This window comes from Miscanthus floridulus, chromosome 19 (assembly GCF_019320115.1).
Source record: "Miscanthus floridulus cultivar M001 chromosome 19, ASM1932011v1, whole genome shotgun sequence".
Lineage (NCBI taxonomy): Eukaryota > Viridiplantae > Streptophyta > Magnoliopsida > Poales > Poaceae > Miscanthus > Miscanthus floridulus.
The window spans coordinates 16,429,147-16,450,395 of NC_089598.1; the positions used below are offsets into that span (position 1 = coordinate 16,429,147).

The window sequence follows — 21,249 nt, forward strand, 5'->3', positions numbered from 1 at the left end:
CGGTCAGACGGCAGCGGTGCGCTGCAGGCGTGATAGCGCAGGTACACCGCGCGTCGTGCGCCACCTGCCAGCCCCCACAGCCGCGCCACACGCTGATCTGGCGCGCCAGCTGAGGAGGGGGCGGGCTAAGGGCACGGCGGCACGGGGCGAGGAGACAGCGGTGCGGCATCTCGTGCGAGGAGCGAGGAGGCAGTGGCGGCAAATCTCGCGCACAGGGAGAGCCAGGAGCGGCGACTCTCGCGCGCAGGTCAAGGACGTTGTGGCGGTGGATTTCGCGCCCCTTGGTTCACCAGATTTCGTTCGTCGGTTCGTCTGCTTTCCCTCTCTATTCCACATTTCCACACCGGATTTTGTTGGTCGGTTTCTCTGCTTCCCATCTGTTCCACGTTGATTCATTAGAAAATGCTGGGAGGATAGTACTTTTATTCTACTGTATTCTATTAGCAATCTGTTCAGATATTTAGCAGGGATGTAGAGGAGTTCTTTTTAGACGACAGCCATACTTTGATGCCTTCAATGCTGCCATGATTTGTCTTTTAGTCTACACTTGAGCTCCTAAGTCCTAATTATTAAGTCATCATGACTTGCAGTTCAACAATTTCATTACTGATGCATCCTTTGTTTATTAGAAAATATAATGAACCTGGAATTTGATCAAGAAGAATTAATACAGATGCCAAAAGCAATAAGGTGGGATGCATCCTCTATTGCTCTTTAGTTGCTAACCTCTGAGCCTTATGATTGTTCTATTCTAAAGAGCAGTACTGACGTACTGTGTATCAGGTGCCATGCTCTGGCTGCAAGTAAACCAGGACCCTTAATTTGTGTTGTTAGAGACTAGAACTTCTTCTAGGTTTCTCACAGTATTAGTAGAAAATTCCACGTACTAAATTACAGCAGTGTGCTAATTTTTTTATGGGATCTTGACATGTGTTAATATCGGGATTGGTTAGGGCATTGTTTGGTAGAAAGTTCTACGGATCCAACCCCATGACTGCTACTTTTGACTGGAGGATGGAGCTGTCATGGAGCCGATTTGTTATCAAAGCAAGTTCAAAGTATTTATATGATGCACTGATTTTTCTTGCAAACATATACATCTGTCTTTATCAGAGCCTACTAGTTCAGCCATCAAGTTTATGCAGAACTTAAATATGAAGCAATAAAAAGTTCTAATATGACATGTACTAAAAGGCTGATTGTAGTCTCTTTAACCATTTTTCAATGGTCTAGTATGGTATGTTGCTTCTGCCGCTATCACTTTTGTGGGAGTTTAATTTCAATATGCAATATGAATTTTTAGCATTTGTCTTTCACTTTGAATGTTCAAAACTAATCTATTATTTTAGCAGGAGAGTTATTAACTCTTTAGGTGTTGCCCCTGTGGTGAATGGAAGCGAGCTTCAAATTTGAAATCAAGTATGATTGCACCTGTCTCATGATTTCTGCTCCTATACCCTTCCTGTCATTTTAAAATGTGCTACCAATGTGTTTCGATTGAGAACTTGTGATCCCTTAAAATTTAAAAACAAGTACAAATTGATGCAGTAGTAGCAGTTTAAATGAAGCAACCCATGAGTTTTATGAATTTTCAGTTACAATGTCCTTGTGTGCAAGAAATTTTGCTGAAGCTATTTTGCTGCAGTACACATAAGTGTTCCTGCTTGCTCGGATTAGTTAACATCATGCTGCCCATGAACTGAAAACTTGAGAACCTATATAAGCTTTTGCTAACCAATCATGATCCTCCTAGTTTGTTATAATGTTAGAGTCTAATTTGTCCAATGTTTTAGTGGGACCATTGGAGGAGATGCAACTAATACTATGAGCCTCTGGGATTTTAAAGAACCTATAGAAAGTAGTCCAGATCAAAGTAAGGTAAATACAACTACTTGTTAATTACAGAATTTTCATTGGAAGACCTCGGTTATTTAAGTTGTTTGCTGAAATCAATGTAACACCCTTGGTGTTACACCCTAAATCATTTAAAAAAACAAGCATGTCATGAGCATCATGTTTATGTGTTAATGCATGTGATAAAGTGTGTAGATCAATTTTTGTAACTCAAGACAATCAATAAAAACGCGAAACGAAAGTTGCTCCACGATTCATACAGTTAACAAGTAGGGTTTAAAACCAATTTTTATTAAGCAAAAATACTATAGAACATGTGTGCGATACTTAAATAAAGTTTGAAGTACAAACTTTGTAGATAACAATGAAATACTTGGTATTGAAAAAAATATTGCTAAGTAATATTTTCAGTAGCTTAGAAATGTAATCTGAAATTAAGATTAGCTCAAACACTTACAAAATTTCTAAGCTTGTGGACAGCTAGACGCTGCTATGTTTAGCAATTTATTTGGAGAGATTGGGTTGAGGAGTGGTGTAGTGCTATGATTCGATTTAGTAGTTCCATATGCCATCTTGAGTGTAGTGAAGCCGGTTTAGGTTTATGAGCAATGGTTTAGTCGTGTTGGGCGCTTTAAAATTCATGTGCGTCATCTGTCTCGGGTTGGTTGGTGCCATGTGCGCGGTCACCGCGCGGCCTCCCCACGCCGTGCAAATGGTCGTGTCTCGTGCGGTCACCCTGCGCCACCACGCTGGGTCAATCAGGCCGCCTGGGCTTGGCCGAGGCCGGCCGCAGCGAGCCGCTAGCCCCACGCCCTGCTGCCTAGCCTCACACTGCCGCCATTGGCGCCGCCGTGGCTACGCTATCATTGTCGTCGCGTCCACCCACTGCTGCCTCGCGTCGCGATGCTGCCGCTACCGTTGTGTCACTCCCGCACTCGTGTCTGCTCGCTGCATCGCGCTGACCCCTCCCTGGCCCGGTTGGGTACCATCCGCATGTGGTCGTGCACGCCGTCGTCATGCTATTAATGGCGCTGCAGCGTGCAGGCCATGGCCGGTCGTGGACGCTCACGCTCGTCCCCTCATGCTTGGACATAGGTCCCTCGGCCACAATCGCTCGCGTCCCGCCAAGGCGAGGATGAACCGAGCCCACCTGTCACGCCCTGTTTCTCTCTTTCTCCCTCTACTTTCCACCGTCGTCGAGTCGCGGTCACGGTGAGCCACAGAGTGAGCACCTCATCAATTCCTCATGCCCGCGTCTCCACATTTACGTCCTCTTGCCGACCGCCCCCACCCCGCCTTGATTACAGCCAGGCCGAGCTCCAATTTTGGAGCTTTGCTCCTGCCGCCACGCCATTAAGGCCCAATCCACCTCACCGTGGCCAGCTCCAACCTTGCCATCTTGTGTCGAATTGACCGCACCACTAGCCCTGCCTAGAACCCCTCTTCATCGTGCGCATCCTAGTCATAGCTCTAGTACCACCTCCTCGCCGCTGACATGGCAGTGCCTTTGCAGTCCACCATTCACCTCGCAGTGCGCACGTGGCTAGCCTCACTCAGGTCATCTTCCGCCAAGCCAGCACCTCAGTTAGGTCACTGGTGAGTTGTCGTTCCTCACCCGCTATCCCTACTGCCTTGTTGTTGCTACGGTTCACCAAAACACCATCGCCATTGCCGTAGGGTGCCCGCCGTCGTGGAGAGGTCCTTCTACGGCGTCCCGGCTCGTGCAACCGCCGCCCATCACCTCGCATCGACCCCTTGGTGAGATTCAGCCTCTTATCTAGGTCAGCATGGGTCCCGGGTGGTCGACGCTATCGCCACTACCACCGCTCGCCGCGTCGGAGCGCGCGGGGGAGGACAGGGACCATGCCGTTGTAAAGAGGAGAGAGTGCAGGGGCCTTTATACATAAATGTTGTCTTTAGGAATAGTAGCGTGGACCGTGGGTTGTTTGTCCAAAAGACAAGGGCTTTTCTGCAAAAACATCAGCGCGCTTGCGGGATACCCACGTGGGTCATCTTCGCGCACGGGTCAAGCCCGAGTTGGGCCACGCTAGGCCGTTTTGGTCCTTTTCTTTTTCTAGCCGAATTAGTAAAGCTTTTCTATTTCAATTCTGAGTTAGATTTGTATATTTAATATAAATTCGTACGAATGTCCAAAAATCATGAAACCAATTTTGTTAGGTTCCTAAAAATGTGATCTATCTGTTGGTGTGATTACCTTATGCCTATCTGTGATGATGCTGAGATATATTAAATCAATTGAAAGCATTTAAAATTATTATGATAATATTTGTAGGAATTGTTGTGGCAAATCTGTGATAGCTTTCACCCTAAAATTTTTATAGTAGCTTCATTTTATTATTAGGTGCCAACTGTAATTTTTGTAGCCGTAGAATAGACTACTTAATATGGTAGCTAAATACCCATTAAGGCTAAAGGAATAATGGCATGATATTGGTTTATAAAAGTAAAGCACTTGTAGGGTGAGCTTGAAATTTATTTGGTAGAGATAATGATTAGCTTAGTATCTAAGCCATTAGAGCTAGCTTAGTAGCTTAGCATGTGTATTCTTATCTTAAGAGTTATTGTTGCCAAAATATTAAGTGTTGCATCATCATTGCATGCATGTAGAGAACAAGTTGGTGGAGTTCGTGACCGCCGAAGAGCAGGAGTATGAGAAGGTGATCGAGGAGTACAAGGAGGAGGTTCTCATATAGGAGGAAGCCCCATAGCCACCGACGACTGACATAGCTGACAATTCGCCTGCCCAAGGCAAGCCTCGGTGCATAACCCTTATTTTAAATAATCTCTGGATATATACATATATATATATATATATATATATGTGTGTGTGTGTGTGTGTGTGTGTGATGTGCATTTACGTTACAGGATTTATATTGAAACTACATGCATAGATAAACCTAGCTATGAGTCCTACTAGCATAGGTTGAGAAACTGCTATGCTTAGGCTATCAGTAGCGTGAGTAACCTGCTGTTACTCACAATAGGTGATTATTATTATTACTCTCGTGATAAAATAGTGAAAGGAAATGGAGACCGGGCAGGGATATGGTATGGGTATTAGTGGGTGTAATAGGTTGTGTCCTGTGGCCAACGGGGCATAGCTTGGTTACACTATTTTCCCTGTCCATATTGGTTAAGGACCGTCCATTGCTATGGATGGTAGTCAGGTCATAGACTTATTATCCTGAGCACATACTTGCTTATGGGAGTGGGAAGGCTCATTGCTCCCTTGTCGTGGGTTCCGGTTCTTTTCGGACCGACTGATTGGAGGTGGGGATGGTGGAGGTCGAAGCACCACACTGAGTCCGGGACTCCAGAGTGGGGGCTTGGAGTCCAAGTTTGGATAGAGACCTGGACCCCTTGACGGGAGAGTGGTGGGTTGGTTTTGCTTGTGCCTAGGGTACAAGCGGGGCATGTGTTTCGGGCTACCCAGCTGAGATACATTGGTTCATGAATCGTTGTGTGATACAATACGACTTGGCTATGGTCTAGCACCGTAGTAATAACTAGAAGATGAAAGATGGTGAAATGGATCTGATTGCTCAACTCTTGCTTGAAAGTTGAAACAGGTGCTTACATAGAATGGATAGCTAATGAACTAATCATGACTGCTAATAAAACACATACATAAGGATTCACTACTAGTAATGCTTTTCGCAAAAAGGAAACCCAACAAACCATAAAGCTTATCATATCCTTTGAAGTTAGGAAATTATTCCCACTAGTCGGGTAAGTCTTGCGAGTACATTGTGTACTCAAGGTTTATTCACCCATGTTGCAGGTGCAGCTTGAGGAATGTCTATTGTGTGGAGGATTCTTTTGGTGGGCATAGACGGATCCCTGTATCTTATCGTTAGATGTTTATTTCAATTCTGCTGTTAAATTCCGTACTCTGAACTTGGTATTGTAATAATGTATTTCCGAGAACTCTTGTTGTATGAAATGGACTAAGTATTGTAAACTCATTCTCATTATTGGATCCTAGATGAAAAACATGGATTGTTCGAGTTCTCCCTTGGGGTGTGCTCGATAGAACTATCTGATGTAGCTTACTTTCGGGTTGCTTAGTGTCTAGTGGAAGATGAGCGCCTCCGGAAGCATGCTATTTCGGGCGGTTCTGCCATAGGTGGTATCAAAGACAATAATGAGTTACAAGTTTCATAACTCTTTTCAAAACCTAAAATTTGACCAACAAAAGCTTTGTGAAAAGTGCGATGCGATAAAATTATGTAAATAAGTATAAGCTCTAGCAATATGGTCTATCTAGGATAGCGGTAATGGTTTTATCTAATCAATTTTCTATAGGTACACTAACTTACGCTGCGTAAGAATCATTTAGCAAGCGGAAAGTGAGTGTGCAATGTGCCAAAAATTTTTGCTAATACCGCTATATTCTAGCTTGAGTGAATGGGTAGGCCGATGCATGCATCATGAAAAGAGAATCTTGCTTAAACTAAACTCCCCTTACACGTATAATTTGGATTAGTGAATTGATAGGATAACCTAAAAGAATGCTTTAATAAAAGCCTTATCATTTCTCTAAGTCTCTTGTTCCTAATCTGGAGGGTTGTCCCCAATGGTTGGTTCTTATCTATTTATAGATGAACCTGAGGTCTGGTCGGGGGAGTACCAGCGATGGGGCAGACCAGGGTGATAACGGTCATGGTGAGGACAATAGCAACACCAATTGGGACAGACACGAGGCCCCACTTCTGGCTCCTCCTCCTCCGCTACCACCACCTCTAATGACCCATGCAGAGATGATGGCGGAGATGCTGGCTGCTCGGCGTGAGTTAGCCCATGCCTTGGAGATGCTTGCCTAGGCTATTGGTGGCTTTGCCCATGGAGGCCTCGGTGGCAACGGCGAGAACGGGGGTGGTGCTCGTGGTCTCGAGGGGACTTGTTCCTACCAGGACTTCCTAAAGACACACTCACCCACATTCACGCCAACTGCTGAGCCTCTAGATGCGGAGCATTAGCTTCGTATTCTGGAGCATAAGTTTTAGTTGCTCATTGTGACTGAAGAGCAGAAGGTGCGCTTTACCGCATAGCAACTTCTAGGATCTGCCAGTGCTTGGGGGACACTTTCAATGCCATGCAGCCTATGGACCAACATGTGACTTGGTAGGAGTTTACCACTTCTTTCCGTCAGTACAATATTCCTGTTGGTTTGCTGAACAAGAAGCTATCCAAGTTTCTAGAGCTAAAGCAAGGAAATATGACTGTGATGGAGTATGTGAACGAGTTCAACCATCTTGCACAGTATGCTGGGACCCATGTAGACACTGATGAGAAGAAAAGGGACCATTTCTACCATGGCCTCTCTTGCATCTTGCAAAAGGAGTTGTACACTAGGGGATATCAGACTTTTGGTGCTTTGATGAATGCAACCATTGCTATGGAGGGACTTTAGCGTGATTCTCAGGTGGAGTGGAAGCGCAAGCTGGTGATCACTGGATCTTCTAGTCACCCATAGGCTTAGAAGGTGTAGGTTATCAAGAGGATGTCCTATCACTCTCTAGGTGGACAGTCATCCCATCAGTCTCAACAGGCTTACCAGACACCTCCCACCCAGTATCGTGCACCTACTCAGTAGGTGCAATAGTAGCCTCAGGGATAGCAGGTTCCACCTCATCAGGGATAGGGGAACAAGTCTGGTGCTTTGTTTCAAGTGTGATAAGGAGGGCCACTATGCTTAGGAGTGTCCATAGAACCAGCCTGTGTAGTCTTCCTAGCCTTCAGCCAACTCCTGTCTGGTCAAGAGGATGATTATTAAGAAGATGGTGCCCATAAGCCGCTCTGGACAAGTCAACTTCACTACGGCTAAGGAGATTTTGTAGAATGAACCTATGATGGCTGGTATGTGTACCATTGATTCCCACCCAGCATATGTGTTGTTTGATTCTGGTGCATCACATTCATTCATGAGCATGGGGTTTGCACGAAGGCACAATATATCCCTTATGGCTATTCCTATTGCCTATAGAATCAGTACTCTGGGTGCGTAGTTTTGCATTAATACTCGGACGGACACAGTTAGATTAGTGCTAGCCACTCACAGTTACCGCCTCTAGTTCATGGTGCTGCCTGGGCAAGGCATTGATGCAATTTTGGGCATGAACTAGTTGTGAGTTTATGGGGTAGTCTTGAACCTTAAGTAGAGAGTTGTTGAGTTACGGCTTCCTTCTTCTAAGGATAGGATGTCACTTCTTATGCCCTCTGATGCAGCCTTACTAGTTGTTGCTCATGTTGAAGCTTCTCTTGATCTTGCTTCTATTCCTATGGTCTGTGAGTTTCCAGATGTCTTTCCTGAAGATCTACCTAGGTTGCCATCGGATAGGGACGTGGAGTTTACCATTGAGTTAGAACCTAGCACTGCTCCTATTTCATGGTGTCCCTACCGCATGGCTCCTAATGAACTAGCAGAAATAAAGATACAGTTAGAGGAATTATTGGAGAAGGGCTTTATCCGTCCTAGTTCTTCACCATGGGGTTGTCTAGCTATTTTGTGAAGAAGGACGACACTCTTTGGATGTGTGTGGATTATTGCCCTTTCATTGCGATAACCATTAAGAACAAGTATCCTTTACCTCGTATTGATACTTTGTTCAATCAGTTGGTAGGTGCAAAGGTGTTTTCTAAGATTGATCTTCGTTCTGGGTATCATCAAATTAAGATCTGGCAACAAGATATACCAAAGACAACTTTCTCTACTAGGTATGGGCTTTATGAGTACCTAGTCGTGTCCTTTGATCTCACCAATGCTCCTGCATTCTTCATGTATCTCATGAATTCAGTTTTCATGCCGGAGTTGGATAAGTTTGTAGTGGTGTTCATTGATGACATTTTGATATACTCCAAGAACAAAGAAGAGCGTGCACTACATCTTCGGATAGTACTAACTCGATTAAGGGAACACAAGTTGTATACCAAATTCAGCAAGTGTGAGTTTTGGTTAGATCGAGTGCAGTTTTTGGGATATGTTCTAACACCTAAGGGTATGTCTGTGGACCCAAGCAAGGTGCAAGATGTGTTAAATTGGAAGTCTGCAAGTTAGTGCATCAGATCCGTCAGTTCCTTGGTCTTGCTGGTTATTATCGGCACTTCATTCCTGACTTCTCCAAAATAGCCCAACCAATGACTAAGTTGCTCCAGAAAGATGTCAAGTTTGCATGGAGTATGGCTTGTGAAGAAGCTTTCCAAGCTCTGAAGCACTTTCTTACCACTGCTCCTATTCTCGCCAAACCAGATATTGACAGGCCATTTGATGTGTATTGTGATGCCTCAAGGACTAGATTGGGATGTGTGCTTATGCAAGATGGACATGTGATAGCTTATGCTTCACGTCAGCTGAAAAAGCACGAGTTGAAGTATCCCACCCATGATTTAGAGCTGGTTGTAGTTGTGCACGCTCTAAAAATTTAGAGGCATTATTTGTTGGAAAATAAAGTGCATATTTATACAGATCACAAGAGCCTTAAATATATTTTCACTCAGTCCGAGCTGAACATGAGGCAACAGAGATGGCTAGAGCTAATCAAGGATTATAATTTGGAGGTTCATTACCATCCTGAAAAAGCTAATGTGGTAGCTGATGCTTTGAACCAAAAGTCATATCAAGTTGAAGAAGCACCTTTGTCTCTCAACCATGTGGAGGTGCTAGCTCATATTGCTCTAGTCTCGGATCTACTTGAGCAAATTATTATTGAGCAAAGGCAAGATATTTCAGGAATTCCTCACATTAAGAAGTTAATCGCCGAAGACCATGGTCCACATTTTAGTATTGATGATCAAGGTGTAGTGAGGTTCAAGAATAGATTGGTTGTTCCATTTACTGAGGAGCTTAGGAGAAAGATTTTGGATGAAGCTCATAACTCCAAGTTATCCATTCATCTAGGAAGTAACAAGATGTATCATGATTTGCATCACTTGTATTGGTGGCCAAATATGAAATAGGATATTACCAAATACATCTCAGAATGTGACATTTGTGGAAGGGTTAAGGCAGATCATATGTGTACGCCTGTATTTCTATAGCCCTTGCATATCCCTATTTGGAAATGGGAGGATATTTCCATGGACTTTGTTGTGGGTTTTCCCCACACGACAAAGGGGTATGACTCTATTTGGGTCATTGTGGATCGCCTTACCAAGTCTGCTCATTTCCTCCTAGTGGATACAAGGTATTTAGCCAAGAAGTATGCCAAGTTATATTTTGATTGGGTTGTGACCCTACATGGAGTTCCTCTTACCATTGTTTCCAATAGAAGGTTAGTCTTTGTCTCTCATTTCTAGGAGCAACTTCAGAAATGTCTTGGTACTAGTCTCCTTAGAAGTTCAGCTTATCATCCACAAACTGATGGTCAGATAGAAAGAGTCAATCAGGTACTTGATGATATGTCGAGGGCTTGTGTCATCTCTTTTCTAGAAAAGTGGGATGAATGCTTGACTCTAGCTGAGTTTTCTTATAACAATAGTTATCAAGAAAGCATTCGTATGGCACCTTTTGAGGCCCTGTATGGCAAGAAATGTAGAACACCTCTTAACTAGGTTGAAGTGGGTGATCGTGGTTATTTTGGACCTGATTTTATCAAAGAAGCTCGAGAGCAAGTTAGTGTTATTCAGAGTCATTTGAAGGCAGCTCAGAATCATCAGAAAACTTATGTGGACAAGCGAAGAAGACCCTTGCAGTTTAAAGTTGGTGATCTCATGTACCTAAAGGTATCCTCGATGAGAGGTGTGCATCAGTTCGGAGTCCATGGAAAGTTAGCTCCTCGTTATGTTGGACCTTATAAGATTTTGGAGCGATGTGGTTTGGTTGCTTATCGCCTCCAATTTCTAGATATTTTGTCAGCAGTACATAATGTCTTTCATGTTTCTCAATTAAAGAAGTGTTTATGAGTTCCTAAGGAAGTGGTGGAAATTAAAGGACTCCCTCTCCAACCTAATCTTTCTTATATTGAACATCCTGTCAAAATCTTGGATGAAAAAGAGAGAGTCACTAGGAACAAAGTGGTGAAATTTTATAAAGTCCAGTGGCAAAATCACTCAGAGGACGAAGCGACTTGGGAACATGAGAGTTATATTCTGGAGCATTATCCCCATCTTCTCCCCAGTGTGTCGAGGTAATAGTTTATGTTAAAAGCTCACTCTTACCCTTTTCCTACACTAGGCACTCACATGAAATCTCGGGACAAAATTTTGTTTAAGGGGGGGAGAGTTGTAACACCCTCGGTGTTACACCCTAAATCATTAAAAAACAAGCATGTCATGAGCATCATGTTTATGTGCTAATGCATGTGATAAAGTGTGTAGATCAATTTTTGTAACTCAAAACAATCAATAAAAACACGAAACGAAAGTTGCTCCACGATTCATACAGTTAACAAGTAGGGTTTAAAACCAATTTTTTAAGCAAAAATACTATAGAACATGTGTGCGATACTTAAATAAAGTTTGAAGTACAAACTTTGTAGATGACAATGAAATATTTGGTATTGAAAAAGATATTGCTAAGTAATATTTTTAGTAGCTTAGAAATGCAATCTGAAATTAAGATTAGCTCAAACACTTAGAAAATTTCTAAGCTTGAGGATAGCTAGACGCTACTATGTTTAGCAATTTATTTGGAGAGATTGGGTTGAGGAGTGGTGTAGTGCTATGATTCGATTTAGTAGTTCCATATGCCATCTTGAGTGTAGTGAAGTCGATTTAGGTTTAGGAGCAACGATTTAGTCATGTTGGGCACTTTAAAATTCATGCGCGTCACCTATCTTGGGTTGGTTGGTGCCGTGTGTGTGATCACCGCATAGCCTCCCCATGCCATGCACATGGTCATGTCTCGTGCGGTCACCCTGTGCCGCCATGCTAGGTCGATTGGGCATCCTAGGCTTGGCCGAGGCCGGCCGTAGCGAGCCGCTGGCCCCATGCCCTGCTGCCCAGCCTCACGCTACCGCCATTGGTGCTGCCACGGCCATGCTATTGCTACCGTCACGTTCGCCCACTACCGCCTCATGTCGTGACGCTACTAGTACCATCGTGTCACTCCCATACTCATGTCTGCTCGCTGCATCATGCTGCCCCCTCCCTCGCCCAGTTGGGTGCCGTTCGCACATGGTCATGCATGCCGTCTTCATGCTATTAATGGCGCTGCGACGCATGGGCCATGGCTGGTCACGGACGCTTGTGCTCATCCCCTCATGCTTGGACATAGGTCCTTCGACCACAACTGCTCGCATCCCACCAAAGCAAGGATGAACCAAGCCCACTTGTCATGCCCCGTTTCTCTCTTTCTCCCTCTACTTCCCGCCGCTGTCGAGTCGCGGTCATGGTGAGCCACAGAGCAAGCACCTCTCATCAATTCATCGTGCCCGCATCTCCGCCTTTAAGTCCTCTTGTCGACCGCCCCCACCCTGCCTTGATTACAGCCAGACCGAGCTCCAATTTTGGAGCTTTGCTCCTGTCGCCACGCCATTAAGGCCTAGCCCGCCTCACCGTGGCCAGCTCCAACCTCATCATCTTGCGTCGAATTGACCATACCACTACCCCACCTAGAACCCCTCTTTGTCATGCGCATGCTAGTTGTAGCTCTAGTACCACCTCCTCACCGCTAACGCGGTCGTGCCTTTGTGGTCCGCCATTCACCTCGCAGCGCGCATGTGGCTAGCCTCGCTCGGGTCATCTCCTGCTGAGTCGGCACCTCGGTTAGGTCACTGGTGAGTTGTCATTCCTCACCCGCTATCCCTATGACTTTGTTGTTGCTACGGTTCACCAGAATGCTGTCGCCATTGTCATAGGGTGCCTGCTATCATGGAGAGGTCCTTCTATGGCATCCTGGCTCATGCAACCGCCGCCCAACGCCTCGCGTCGACCCCTTGGTGAGATTCAGCCTCTTACCTAGGTTAGCATGGGTCCTAGGTGGTCGACACTATCGCCAGTGCCACCACTCATCGTGCCGGAGCACACGGGGGAGGCCAGGGACCATGCCGTTGTAAAGAGGAGAGATTGCAGGGGCCTTTGTGCATAAATGTTGTCTTTAGGAATAGTACGTGGACAGCGGGTTGTTTGTCCAAAAGCCAAGGGCTTTTCTACAAAAGCGTCAGTGCACCTGTGGGCTCCCCGCATGGGCCATCTTCGTGCATGGGCCAAGCCCGCGATGGGCCGTTTTGGTCTTTTTCTTTTTCTAGCTGAATTAGTAAAGCTTTTCTATTTCAATTCTAAGTTAGATTTGTATATTTAATATAAATTTGTACGAATGTCCAAAAATCATGAAACCAATTTTGTTAGGTTCCTAAAAATGTGATCTATCTATTGGTGTGATTAGTTTATGCCTATCTATGATGATGCTGAGATATATTAAATCAATTGAAAGCATTTAATATTATTATGATAATATTTGTAGGAATTGTTGTGGCAAATCTGTGATAGCTTTCACCCTAAAATTTTTATAGTAGCTTCATTGTATTATTAGGTGCTCACTGTAATTTTTGTAGCCCTAGAATAGACTACTTAATATAGTATCTAAATACCCATTAAGGCTAAAGGAATAATGGCTTGATATCGGTTTATAAAAGTTAAGCACTTGTAGGGTGAGCTTGAAACCTATTTGGTAGAGATTATGATTATCTTAGTATCTTAGCCATTAGAGCTAGCTTAGTAGCTTAGCAAGTGTATTCTTATTTTATGAGTTGTTGTTGCCAAAATATTAGGTGTTGTATCATCATTGCATGCATGTAGAGAACGAGTTGGTGGAGTTCGTGATTGCCGGAGAGCAGGAGTACGAGGAGGTGATCGAAGAGTATGAGGAGGAGGTTCTCGTATAGGAGGAAGCCCCACAGCCATCGACGACTGACATATCTGACAATCCGCCTGCCCAAGGCAAGCCTCGGTGCATAACCCTTATTTTGAATAATCTCTGGATATATACATATATATATATATATATGTGTGTGTGTGTGATGTGCATTTACGTTACAGGATTTATATTGAAACTACATGCATAGATAAACCTAGCTATGAGTCCTACTAGCATAGGTCAAGAAGCTACTATGCTTAGGCTATCGATATCGTGAGTAACCTGCCGTTACTCACAATAGGTGATTATTATTATTACTCTCATGATAAAATGGTGAAAGGAAATGGAGACCAGACAGGGATATGGTACGGGTATTGGTGGATGTAATAGGTTGTGTCCCATGGCCAACAGGGCATAGCTTGGTTACAATATTTCCCCTATCTGTGTCGGTTAAGGACCGTCCGTTTCTATGGATGGTAGTCAGGTCATAGACTTATTATCCTGAGCACATACTTGCTTATGGGAGCGGGAAGGCTCGTTGCTCTCTTTTGGTGGGTTCTGGCTCTTTCCAAACCGACTGATTGGAGACGAGGATGGTGGAGGTCTAAGCACCACACTGAGTCCGGGACTCGGGAGTGGGGGCTTGGAGTCCAAGTTTGGATGGGGACCTAGACTCCTTGATAGGAGAGTGGTGGTTTGGTCTTGCTTGTGCCTGGGGTACAAGCAGGGCGTGTGTTTTGGGGTACCCAGCTGGGATACACTGGTTCGCAAATCGTTGTGTGACACGGTACGACTTGGCTATGGTCTAGCACCATAGTAATAACTAGAAGATGAAAGATGGTGAAATGGATTTGATTGCTGAATTCTTGCTTGAAAGTAGAAACAGGTGCTTACATAGAATGGATAGCTAATGAACTAGTCATGACTGCTAATACAACACATACATAAGGATTCACTACGAGTAATATTTTTTTTGCAAAAAGGAAACCCAGCAAACCATAAAGCTTATCATATCCTTTGAAGTCGGGAAATTATTCCCACTAGTCGGGTAAGTCTTATGAGTACATTTTATTACTTAGGGTTTATTCACCCCTGTTGTAGGTGCAGCTTGAGGAATGCCTATAGTGTGGAGGATTCTTTTGGTGGGCATAGATGGATCCTTGTATCTTATCATTAGATGTTTATTTCAATTCTACTGTTAAATTCCGCACTCTGAACTTGGTATTGTAATAATGTATTTCTGAGAACTCTTGTTGTATGAAATGGGCTACGTATTGTAAACTTGTTCTCATTATTGGATCCTAGATGAAAAACGTGGATTGTTCGAGTTCTCCCTTGGGGTGTGCTTGACGGAACTATCCGATGTAGCTTACTTTCGGGGTGCTTAGTGTCTAGTGGAAGACGAGCGCCTTCGGAAGCGTGCTATTTTGGGCGGTTCTACCATAATCAAGTGCCATCATGAGCTACATTTTAAACATGCAGTTGCCCGTGAACTGGAGACTACATGGATTAATGTAGTTATTTGTCATAGGAATGTGCTCTCATGTTGCATTTGTAGACAACAATCTTATGTTGCTTAGTTGGATCGTGATCTATCAGTGAACATTCGTGGTAGGCAACTAAATTAGCTCCAGTGTGTTAGCATGTGCTTGGACGAAGTTGTATGGTTGTCCATAGTTGAAAATTTTCATGTGCCATCATAGCAGTATTAACATTCAACACTACAATTTAGTAAGTTGAGCAACTCTACCATAACTAGATGTTGCTTTGTTTCTTGATGCTTTAATAACAAGAAACCATTCAGCCAGTGCTATCTTTTATACCTTTTACTACAAGCATACATATATATACCTAAAAGTGACACATATATATCTAGTAAATTAATATTTCTGCTAGTTGTTGCCACTGTAGCATACAACATAGCAATCTTGAGTAATAGCAGTAAACTAGCTGCTGGTAGAAATATCTAGTTTTTCAACTTTTTTTGTTTGAAGTTGATACACCTGTACAACAAAAGTCTAATTTGCCAGCTTTAAGTTGATGCACCTGTGCATCTCTTCTAATGAGAGAGGAAAACATAACCCCAAAACAAAGAAGGGAATACGACAACGAATTATATTACTACAAAACAACCAAAGGAAAATGTGGCTAAGAGACTATCAACCAAAAGGAATCAACAAGTTGGCAATGCACAGGTGATTTTTTTGTAACTCCACTACCTATGAATGTTTCTATATCAGATTCCAAAGTGTATATGGTTTTTGTATATGCTGTCAGTGAGAGTGTTTTTTGTATATACCTAATTGACTTCTAGGCTTGATCATATAGCCTTTTCATGGGGAATTTTACTTTTGAATGATTCTGCAAATGTATTTGCAAACTTGTTAGTCTTTAGTTTAAGATTTCAAATTTCTTACTTTGTGGACTCCAAGCTATTGTTGCCAAAATAATACAATTTTAGTTTGCCTGATGCATATACCAATGTTAATGATTCTTTCCCGGAGCAAGATGGAGTCCGAGTGGAGTACACGATTGATGGATGATCAACATCAAGGCAACCTTTGATGCAGTGCTACATATATAGCTCATTACATTTTGATGTGTTCAAACTAGCTACTATGTGTCGGATACCTTATGTGTTTCAATTGTGCGTGTGTTATTGACTAAGTTTGACATTGCATGATTTCATTAATGATTTGTACGGGCAAAGCATATTTTGGTTTAATGGATGTCTAAATGCTTTATCCATCATATTGTTCGGCGTGCAATTATTGTTTGAAGCTACCAAACAAAGCGTTGCAATATGGACTATTGGCATAATAATTTGACATTGCAATATATGCTATAGTAACAAACAAACTGTGTGGTAAAAACATTATGGCAATAGTCTCCAAACTATGGCAACACAGTAGTAAGCGTGGCAATAGTTGGTTTCTCCTATAGCAACCAAAATATTTAGTGTGGCAATAGAGTGGCCACCTCTAGCCACCAAACCTTTATCGTGGCAACAGAGGGTTCAACCTATAGCAACCATAATGTTTAGTGTGGCAATAGAGAGTCCATCTCTAGCAACCAAATATTTATCGTGGCAATAGAGGATTCCACCTATAGCAACCATAGACATAGTGTGGTAATAGAGAGGCCACCTGTAGCAACCAAATATTTGTGTGGCAATACAGGGTTCCACCTATAGCAACCACAGAGATAGTGTGGCAATAAAGGGTCCATCTATTGCAATGTTATTTATGCGTGGCAATAAGGTCTATTGCAACACCCATTGTTGTTGCTAGTGCACCTATTGCCACTCTTTGGGTATGTGGCAACAGGTATGTCTGGCAACACTAGGTGTGTTGCAATAGTAACTATTGCAACACCCATGGTGGTTGCTTATACTATGGCTTGCAACACTACATGGTGTTGCAACAACACTCCATTGTGTTGCAATAGGGGAAAACCTATTGCAACACCAAAATGAACCGTGGTGCAAACTTTAGACTACGGTTACTGTGGCAACACCTTCCAACCAATTTTTTGTGTTGCAATTTTATCTATTGCAACCATTTTTCGCATATTGCAACACTTTTAGGCCATTGCATCAGGGGTGAAACCTTGTAGTGAGTCAATCGTGCTCCGGTATCCACCTATATCTCGTAGGTGATAAGAAATCACCCGACTTCTACTGGTCTAAGCATGGCTAAGCATATATTTGACCCTAGACCTACATAGGGTTCAAGGTATATGTCTAGACAAGGAAATTATATGCATCAAGAGTTTTCAATCAACTCCTATAACCTAATGCATAAAACATAAAAGGACTCAAGTTGATATTTGTAAAACATAGGAGGCTTAGAATGCTCCGGGGCTTGCCTTTCAAAAAAGATGTAGGCCTATGATCAGGGCACTCTGGTATTCTTCTTGAGCCTACTCCTCACTTTTAGGATCTACCTACTGTGGTGCCTCCTGATTCTCCTCCTCTTTGGCCTTGAACTCAAAGAGGGTGATTCCTTCGGGTGATCCTATATGCATGAGCACGAAATAAGATATCATGGATGCATAGATAATGACATGGATGATATGATATGATGAAATGCATAATCATAAGTGTTCTTAACAGCAAGGCATTAGGGTGATAACAATATTAACTTTCTTTTACTGAGCTGGTGCATATCTCCTCTCTAGTAATTAAACAAACACCTATTTAAAATATTTTCTGGACTGTAAGATAGTAGCCACTTGTTTTGACCATAACTAGAGTTTTACATATTCAAATAATATGATCTTGGACTTTCTGGAAATCCTATAAAATTATCTACAACTTTCTTATAATCATCATAAGGTGATTCAATAGTTAGCCAGGTCAAAAAATTCAATCTTTCAGATCTATCTAGAGAATAAGCAACTCTGCTAGCAGACTTATAGAAGCTATAACTCTCAAACTCTTAAGCTTATAACTATGAAATTTTAGGACAATACAGATGAGTAAGTTATCTACAACTTTGTTATTAAAGAGTTTCATAGAAAAGATCATTCTCATCACAAGATTGTCACCACAACGGAAACTAAACATGCAGCCCTCCAGTGGAATTATAAAGCAATAATTAACTAGCTACCTATAACCAATTAATTTTGAGCACAACTACTCATATCAAGAGATCATATACATTATATGCACCACAGAAAACATCATGGTTAAGCCCAATTAATTTACTTATGTGCATTTATTAATTTCCTTATATAATAGGGTGATCTAAAGGATACATATTTCTGGAGCACAATAAATTCTGAGAAAATTACAGTAGCCTACATATAACTCCAATAGTCTACTGTACAAATTTTATGCCATTTTGATAAGTATAGCAACCTATATAAAAATGACAAATTACATAGGCTTATTTTAGCAAAAATAGTTTAGCCTAGTGAAAAGTGTCAAACAACAAATTTCATATTTTTCTTACTTTCATCCTAGCATAAGAATATTGTGTAAAAATTTTATGATCATAAGTTATGTATATGTCGGTGTTTCGGACCGGCGGGCCCTCAACCAACTAGTAAATTTGTACTGCGTGTTTCCAGTCCCGAATGGTGATGCAAAGAGACACAAGGCTTATACTGGTTCGGGCAATGAGCACCCTACGTCCAGTTTGAGAGATCGGTCTTGTATTCCTTGCACCGAAGTGCTCGTAGTAGGGGGTTACAAGCAGGGCGAGAGAGGGAGCTAGTCCCAGGTCTCTACGTGGAGTGGCGCGGATTGCTTGAGATGTTGATCTCAGACAGCGGGGAAGCTTGAGCGTTCGTCTGCGTGTTCATGCGTGAGTTTGTTGCGTGGGTGTAGGCCTAATATTTTTTCCTCTCCCCCTAGAAACGACCCTAGTCCCTCCCTTTTATAGTTTGAAGGGGGGACAAGGGTGATACAGGTGCTAGCTACACGGCGTCGTGCAAACGGAGGCAGCATGTCCGAGCCCTATAGCCTATTACTGTGGCGGCGTGGGCGATGGAGTGGTCCCGTTCCTGAAGTATTGGGGCAACATGCCAGTCACATCTGGTCCTGTACGTCGTAGGAGCTTCAGTGTTATCTAGAAGCGGGCGTGGTGGTCGGCGTGCTGGTCACTGTGTGTTGACTGCGCGGGAAGCTGAGGCTCAGTTGGTGCCAAGGCCGAGCCATCGTGGGAGGCTCGACAGACGTGAATCATGGGGTTGCCAAGACCCTGAAGTTGATTGCCGAGGCTTGGAGGGAGTGGTTGGTGTCATACACTGATTCGGAGGCTATGGTGACCTGGACTTGACCCCCCATGCTATGTTGTCTCTGGGGCGGGGGTTAGGTGGCACAGTGTAGTGCGGGCGCTGATCGTGGGCACAGCACCAGAGCACAGTGGCCAGTAATCCCCGCCGTGCTCGGTCTAGGACGATATGGCGTTGACGTGACTTCCCGTCTCGTCGGCCGCTCCGCAGTGTCGAGCCGTCGTCCGGCTGATATTGTGGGAGTGGTTGGCGCATTAATGGGACACGACGCGCTGTTGGGGAGGCTGGCCGAGGCGGAAATGATGGGTCATTGCCGAGCCGGCTTTGAGCGAGATAGAGAATTGACATCTCATCCGAGGCTTTACGCGTGGGGCCTCGGGCGAGACAGAGAATCTGTTCCCTGTCCAGGCCCCCAGCGTGAGGCCTCGCGCGAGGCAAAGATTTGGCAGGCCGCCGAGGCCTCCCGTACAAGGCCAGGAGCGAGGTGGAGAGCCGGTGGGTTTGGACAAGGCCAGGGTTTAACAAATGGCTTATCCTTTGGCTTTGTTTTTTATGGTGTTTAAGTGGTTCTTTTGGTATGCGCTCGGGGTACCCCATTTTATGGTACCCAACAGTAGCCCCTGAGCCTCAGGGAGAGCGTGAGTGCTCTTCGTGAGGTTTTAACCTGTGGTAGCTCCTGGTGGAATAGTGTTTTGTATTTCGAGGCCTCGGTGGGTGCGCGCGAGCGCACCCGTCGGGTGTAGCCCCTGAGGCCCTGGGGGAATGGATTCATTCCTCCAGGGTCTTTTTCTCACATTGGCCGAGGGTTGGTATCGTATTTACCGAGCCCACAAGTGCGAGTTCGGGTCATGGGGTCTCGGCAAGATCGTAGAAAGAACCTTTGTGCCTCTTCACGGAGTGAGAGGGTGATCAGGAGTCCTCCTGACTTTTTGTGCAACCCTTGCGCTTCCTTTTCGCTCGGAAGGAGGGGTGGAATATGCCAGGCTACCCTCGGTGGGCACGAGCAGTGACATTTCTAGTGAGCTGTTATCGGATGAGTCCGAGTGGAGGCCCATGCCCTGTTCGCTAGGGGTCGGCTAGTGGTCCAGAGATGCACTCCAAGAGTACTAGAGGGTTTCTCTAGTGGGTGTCAAGGCCGTTCGTTGGGCCCCGGTGGCTCGGTGCCTCCCTTCGGTGGGATCCCATTCGGAGACCTCCCTGCTGGTCTCGAACACGACTTAGGGCGTCTGAAGCGTTTTGCTCGCTCGGGCCTTGGCCCCGTATGGACTTGCCCATAGTCGTCCCTGACTCCATTGCCCTGGGGCGACTGTCGAAACCTTTAGGGGCCCAGCCTTTGAACCCCTGGACCGAAATAGGCTCGATGCCCTTTGTCGCATTTTCTCGAATTTTCAAGTGCGGGCTTGGGTCGCTTGTCTTTGTCTTGGGTGCAGGAGGAGCCCCCGAGCCTTCGCACGGAGCGAGAGGGCGGTCAGGGGTCCCCCCGACTTTTTTGTTCAACCCTCGCACATCCTTTTCGTTCGAAAGGAGGGGTTTTTGCCGAGCCCACTCATGTGCGAGCCTGGGTCGCTTGGTCTCGGCAAAATTGCAGGGAGGGCCCCTGAGCCTCTGCACGGAGCAATAGGGTGATCAGGAGTTCCCCTGGCTTTTTGTATGCCCTCGCGCATGAGGGTTTGTTTGCCAAGCCCCCCTTGGGTGCGAGCCTGGGTCACGGGGTCTCGGCATATCTGCAGGAAGAGCTCCCTAGCCTCTGCATGGAGCGAGAGGGCTGTCAGGAGTTCCCCTAACTTTTTGAATCGACCCTCGCACGTCCTTTTCGTTCAAAAGGAGGGGTTGTTTTGCCG

General features: G+C 44.4%; 1 long non-coding RNA gene across 1 annotated transcript; it reads left to right on the forward strand.

Annotated features, from left to right (window-relative positions):
- The first annotated feature begins 190 nt into the window (after positions 1–190).
- On the forward strand, positions 191–15,834 carry LOC136526704 (uncharacterized). Its single transcript, XR_010776560.1, has 4 exons — positions 191–306; positions 1,353–1,419; positions 1,794–1,878; positions 15,700–15,834. It is a non-coding gene; the product is annotated as an uncharacterized lncRNA (long non-coding RNA).
- Positions 15,835–21,249: the final 5,415 nt, after the last annotated feature.